Genomic DNA, 6,181 nt, shown 5'->3' with positions numbered 1-6,181 from the left:
CATCCTTGTTTATTCTTGCTGCTGAAGTATTGTCAAGAGGTTTGAATGCAGTTTATGATAATATGTGGTATACTGGCTTTGGTTTTCCTAAGTGGAGTCCAAAAATAAATCATCTAGCATATGCAGATGATACCATAATATTTACATCTTCTTGTGAGATCTCTTTGACTTTGATAATAGATGTCCTAAATCAATATGAGAATGCATCTGGTCACCTGATAAACAAGGCAAAAAGCTCAGTATATTTACATGACAAGGTTGATGAGGCAACTGTCTTGAAAGTTGAGAGAGTTACTGGCATCAGCAGACATGCTTTTCCTTTAATGTACTTAGGCTGTCCTATTTACTATAGTAGAGCATGCTTGGCCTTTTACACTGATCTGATCACTAAAGTAAGGAATAAACTCCAGGGATGGAAAGGCAAATTACTTTCATTTGGTGGAAGAGCCACTTTGTTAGCTCATGTATTACAGGCCATGCCAATCCATCTACTATCTGCTATGGATGCTCCTTCCTTTGTGATTGCTAAGCTAAACAAGATATTTGCTCAATTATTTTGGAGCAATTCTGTTGGTGAGGCTAACAGACACTGGGATAAATGGCATAAGGTCTGTATGCCTAAGGAAGAAGGTGAACTTGGTTTTAGAAGGCTGGAGGAGATGTCTATGGCCTTGTTTTCAAAACTATGGTGGAACTTCAAAACCAGGCCTTCTTTATGGAGTGCATTTATGAGCAACAAATACTTAAAAAAGAACAACCTAATTCTGGTACCTTGGAAAAGAGGCTCTCATGTTTGGAGAAAAATGTTAAGAGCAAGGGATGCAATTGATCATCTCATTTGGTGGAAACTTAGAATGGGTTTTGCTTTATTTTGGTTTGACAATTGGTCTGGATTGGGACCACTCTATTTTCTTGCTCCTCCTGATTTCTACTGTGATGAAAACATCAATAATGTTGCTGATGTGGTTATAGATGGCAAGTGGAATGAAAATATTCTGAGGAACTGTTTACCTGAGGAATTTGCTGAACATATACTGCATGAAGTAAACCCTCCAAGTAATCCTGATGAACTTGACAAGCCATGGTGGACACTGGAAGCTAGGGGTGAGTTTTCTGTGAAAATAGCTTGGGAGTATTTAAGGTCTAGAGGCCAGCCTAGGGATGCATACAATAAGATTTGGGTGAAAGGCCTTCCTTTCAAAATAGCCTTCTTGATGTGGAGGGTGTGGCACTTCAAAATACCTCTGGATGATGTGATTAGAAGCTGGGGATACCATATGCCATCGAAATGTTTTTGCTGTGCAGAACCTAAAGAAGAATCAGTACCACATATTTTTTTGAAGTGCCAAACTGCTCAAAGGGCCTAGTCTTATTTCTCTGCTGTTGCTGGTATCAACATTGCAGACTTGAGCCTGCATCAAGTGACTATAAAATGGTGGACTACTGATACACTAGCTAGACTGAAGCCTATTTTTTATGCTATCCCTTCTATAATTATGTGGGAGTTGTGGAAGAAAAGAAATGGGGACAAGCATGGAAATAAGGTATCTACTAGCAGGGTCATATATCAAGCATCAAGCAACATCCAAAAGCTGGTGAAATTAAGAAAACCAGGCATAAGATCTGTCCCTCATAGATGGCTGGAAATATTGAAGATTCTGGAGAATTTTGTGCCAAAGCTTCAAATTACAAAATTCATGTGGACTTTACCTGCTGCAAGAATTTGGAAGTGCAATACTGATGGGGCCACTAAAGGGAATCCTGGCAGGAGTGCCTATGTATTTTGTGTAAGAAACTCTGATAGTGACTTGGTTTATGCAAGTGCCAAGGAAATGGAGGAAACCACTAACACGGTATCTGAAGCAATGGCTTTGCTTGGTGCTGCAAGATATTGTCTGGCAAAGCATGTGTATTCCTTTATTCTTGAAACTGATTCTTTACTGATGAAAAAGATTCTGGATAGAGAATGGAAGCCTCCATGGAATATTATTCATGCAGTAGAGGAGATTTGGGATATAATGCATAATGCTGATGTTCAAGTACTGCACATAATGAGGGAAGGAAACCAATTAGCAGATCATTTAGCTAATTATGCACTGGGTCATGGAGAAGTGAATGTAGCCTCTTTTGTAGAACTTGACTCAATAGGAAGGAAGATTCTCAATAGTGACAAACTGCAATGTCCCTATCTGAGAATCAGAACTGTCAAAACATATTTCTGATGGATGATGAGCCTGAAGATCTGAGTTGGTGTTGGTGTTGTGCAGATAATTTACACTCATTATGTTCAAGGCCTTTTGGAGCAGAACATGATGAGGCTTTATACATTAACACTATTTTCTATTTTGCAGGCACACATTATGCATGGAGACTGGAAGATTACAAGTTTTCTGGAATTTCTACTGAGCATTGTATCATGGATCCTATTAAATTTTGAAAGGATATAATGCATGATGAGTGGAATTCCAACTCTTCCCAAGTTATTCAAATACTTGGCACCATTGATCCTACTCACATAGGAGATGACATAGTCCATCTGCTAGATTACACACACCAGAAGATCAACTTGCTGAGAGTAACTTGGAATTCCGAGAATAAATTTCAAGTTCTAAACAAAGCTGATCACATGCTTTGTCCTATTGATCCTATTCACATAGGACATGATATGGGGATTTTAGGATTTGATTGGATGGTAGTACTGGACTCATACAACAAAGGGATAGGAAGAAATCAAGATGGCCTTGTAAGACTGATTTTTGAAAGTATCATGAATCTGTACAATCATTTGAGGATGACAGATGTTCAAGAATTTCTAGAATTGTTGTCATGGGACTTAAGGAAAATCCTTACAGTTGCAATCAGTTCTTATATGATGAGAAATCTTTATGCTGTGGTATTAGCACTTTGTGCTCAACCTGCAGAGGAGATGCCATTATATGGAGACTGGTTTGGCTGCTTTAAGGAACATATGTGCATCAGACATACTACCTATAGATTACAGAATGCTTCAAGCATCATAGGAACAACTTCAGTATTAAGGTCACCCAGATTTCCATGCGCCAAGATAGGACCATGCATGCAATATCTCAGGCAGATAGTGTACAGTAGTATATCATATGTATATTGCAATATACTACCTGAGTTTTGGAGGATAACTCTTGTGTTACTGGCAGACAAAGGATATACATGTGCATTCATGAGGTTTTACAGGATTGCAGGCACTGCTATGCACAAGTACATTGCTGATATACACGGATATACATGGAGTGTTGTCCAACTTGTGCACCAAGGGATCAAACTTGGGACATATCTTGGCTGACAAGAGGAAGAACAACATTCACAAATGCATAATAAATGGGATTAGCAGTTCATTTACACAAGTTTTAATCTTTTACCACTTTCTTATTTTAGCAAGTTGTAGTGCCAATTTAAGTCATCATATAAGACATATGTTGGTCCTTAGTTTAACTCTTGCATATTTTAGCCATTTGGCAATCTTTGTAAATACTTCTTAATTGTTGTTTTGAAAAAATTTATAAAATCAGCCCTAGGCCTACAAGCCTAGTGGAATTTAAAAAAAAAATAAAAAAATTAAGAATTCAACACTAATAATGGAAGATAAATGATTAACAACCTTAGATTCATCAAAATCTCGCATAAACCCCATCAATTTCATCAATAATAAGTCTAGATAGAACATTCATCAAAACCCACTTTTAATCTTCCATAACTAAGGAATTGATAAGGGAAGAGGAATTCTAAGATGATTAGGATTAATGAAATAGTAAAAGGATTAGGAGAACTTACCACCAAGAATCTTGACTAAAAATCTCCAAGAACAGATCCCAAGAGCTCTATTTTCGTAATGGTATTAAATGAGGGACTAAAGGCTTTTAACGCTTCCTTAACTATACTCACTGCCCGTCACCCGCTTTGGCGACGCTGGGGCCGCTCCAGCGGTCAAGCCCAATTGGCTTGGACAACTCCAGTTGACCGCTCCAGCGGTACAGTTGCCGCAGTGCTAGTGCCGCCAAAGCGGGTAGCAGACAAGAAATCCACCCAAGTTTCATAAGTCAATCTAATTTTTCGACTAATTCCCGAGGTCATCTGCTCACATACCACACACATAGACACACATAAAAACACGCTACGAACGTGCTCGTGGACTCAAAATTCCTAACGGAGGTCTCGTTGATCGAGTCAACCCCCGGTACCTCATTTCCAATTTCACAACCCAAGTCCCAAAATGCATTCGAGTGTATTAGGAACCGAACCAACTATACACACAAGTTCTAAATGATCATCCGTACCTCTCGGAATCAATAGATTTTCGAAAAAGGTTCGTTTACCCAAAAGTCAACTTTAAGTCAACTCTTTTTTGCTTTAAGCCCATATTTTACGAAAAGTTGCCCGAATCCGATCTAGAAACCTCAGGAAGCATGTCAACGGTCCCCTCGGGTCAAAAGTGAGTTAATCAATGCTCGAGAAAGGGAGAAAATGCCGGAAAGACTATAACGACCAAACGGGTCACTACATATGTTTATACTACCATGTATATTCTTTGTATAAATGTTGTACATGTAAACAACATTTATGATTATTGGAACCCAAATGTATTAGAATCTAGGAAATTCGCGTAGGAGTTAACATTGTTCAAAGGTTTTTCTTTCAAAAAGCAATTGATGTCTTGGGTTTATGTGAGTATTGCATAAAACGGATAAATTTTGGACTTTGCAAAATTATTTCAATACCGAGTGAATGGACAATTAACAGGCAAGTGTAAAAAGAATTTGAATCAAGTAAATGATTGGGCCGTATGCTCTTTAGAACTGAAAGTAAATTGTTTGGACTTGATAAAAATTGGAATTTGAACATGTTTTGGGGGGCTTTTACCAAATCAAAATCAACAATATTTTCGGGCTTATGACTTGGATCTGCTTTGATATAATTTGGAACAAGAAATCAGATTGGACTAAGTATAAATGGACCCTTTCCTTAAACCTGATTTGGAAAGATATTCAGAAAAAAATACTTTTGGGGCCAAAATCCCAAACCTTAAGGGAAGAAAACAAAAGGAAATACATTTAAACTTTAGTTTAGGAATAAGATGGCTTTGAAGTAGTATATGGTTGATAATTGAGCTTCAATGGATTAAAGAAAAAATAAGCAAACTCTTTTCTCTACTTATCAAAACTTATACTATTCTTATAAAGGAGATATATTCCATTTATTTTTCCATATATACATATAAAAACTATAAGGACTAAAATCATAACATTTGGACCAAGTTAGTAGTAACTCTTCTTAAGGGAAATCTTGAGTGTGTTTTGGTCCAAAAATGAAGTGAGTTGAAACCCGTATAATATTTTAAAACCATGTCTTTTTCCTTAAAGGGTATTTTTGCCAAAAGGGAAGTTTTTTATGATTAGCTTGATAGTTTTGCAAGAAAGAAAACATTTTAGCAAATAATCATATTGAAGCTCGTAGGTCAACCATATTCTACGGATCCTTAATAATAGGGTGCTTAAAACCTTCCCTAGGGAATCACCAGAACTCTTACCTTGAACTTTGGTTTAAAAAGATTTCTCTCTTGTTTGACAAACCTTTTTGCCCGATTTTCCTAATTTCACTTAATAAAATTAGGTGGTGACTCTAAAAATATAAAATCCAAATAGAGTTCACAACTTCTTAGTAGCTTTTATGCACCAGTGTAAAAGTGTACCGTAACAGCCTTAGTGATATGAGTTTCAAATGTTCATTGCTAATCCCTTGTTTTGTCCGAAAGCGCATACGAACTACAACGGCTCCCTCGTAAGAACTCATGTGGTAAAATGACCACTCGTAAGGATTGGTGTACCCATGCTCATTAGTAGCTCCATATATGTCTTAATTAGTCATACCTTGATACGTTCAGTTCCATGTACTAATTAGTAGCTTCTTATTCCATTAGAAAGTGTTTACAAGCTGCAGTGAGTCCCTTATGGGAATTATAACACAAGGACGATAGAAACCCTATGCAAGCTATTTGTTGCTAATATAGGTAGCGAGGATGAGATGAGATTCCTACTTGATGGATAGATAATTCTTGTAATGTGCTTTGACGACCTTTGTAGCAGTGATATAAAAACCCCCTTTGTGGACGTATGTTGAAATTACGATAGATGCGAATAACGGATAGGTC

The sequence above is a fragment of the Lycium barbarum genome, chromosome 8 (assembly GCF_019175385.1).
Source record: "Lycium barbarum isolate Lr01 chromosome 8, ASM1917538v2, whole genome shotgun sequence".
Lineage (NCBI taxonomy): Eukaryota > Viridiplantae > Streptophyta > Magnoliopsida > Solanales > Solanaceae > Lycium > Lycium barbarum.
The sequence above is the reverse complement of the archived record's forward strand: the minus strand, read 5'-3'. Positions refer to the sequence as shown.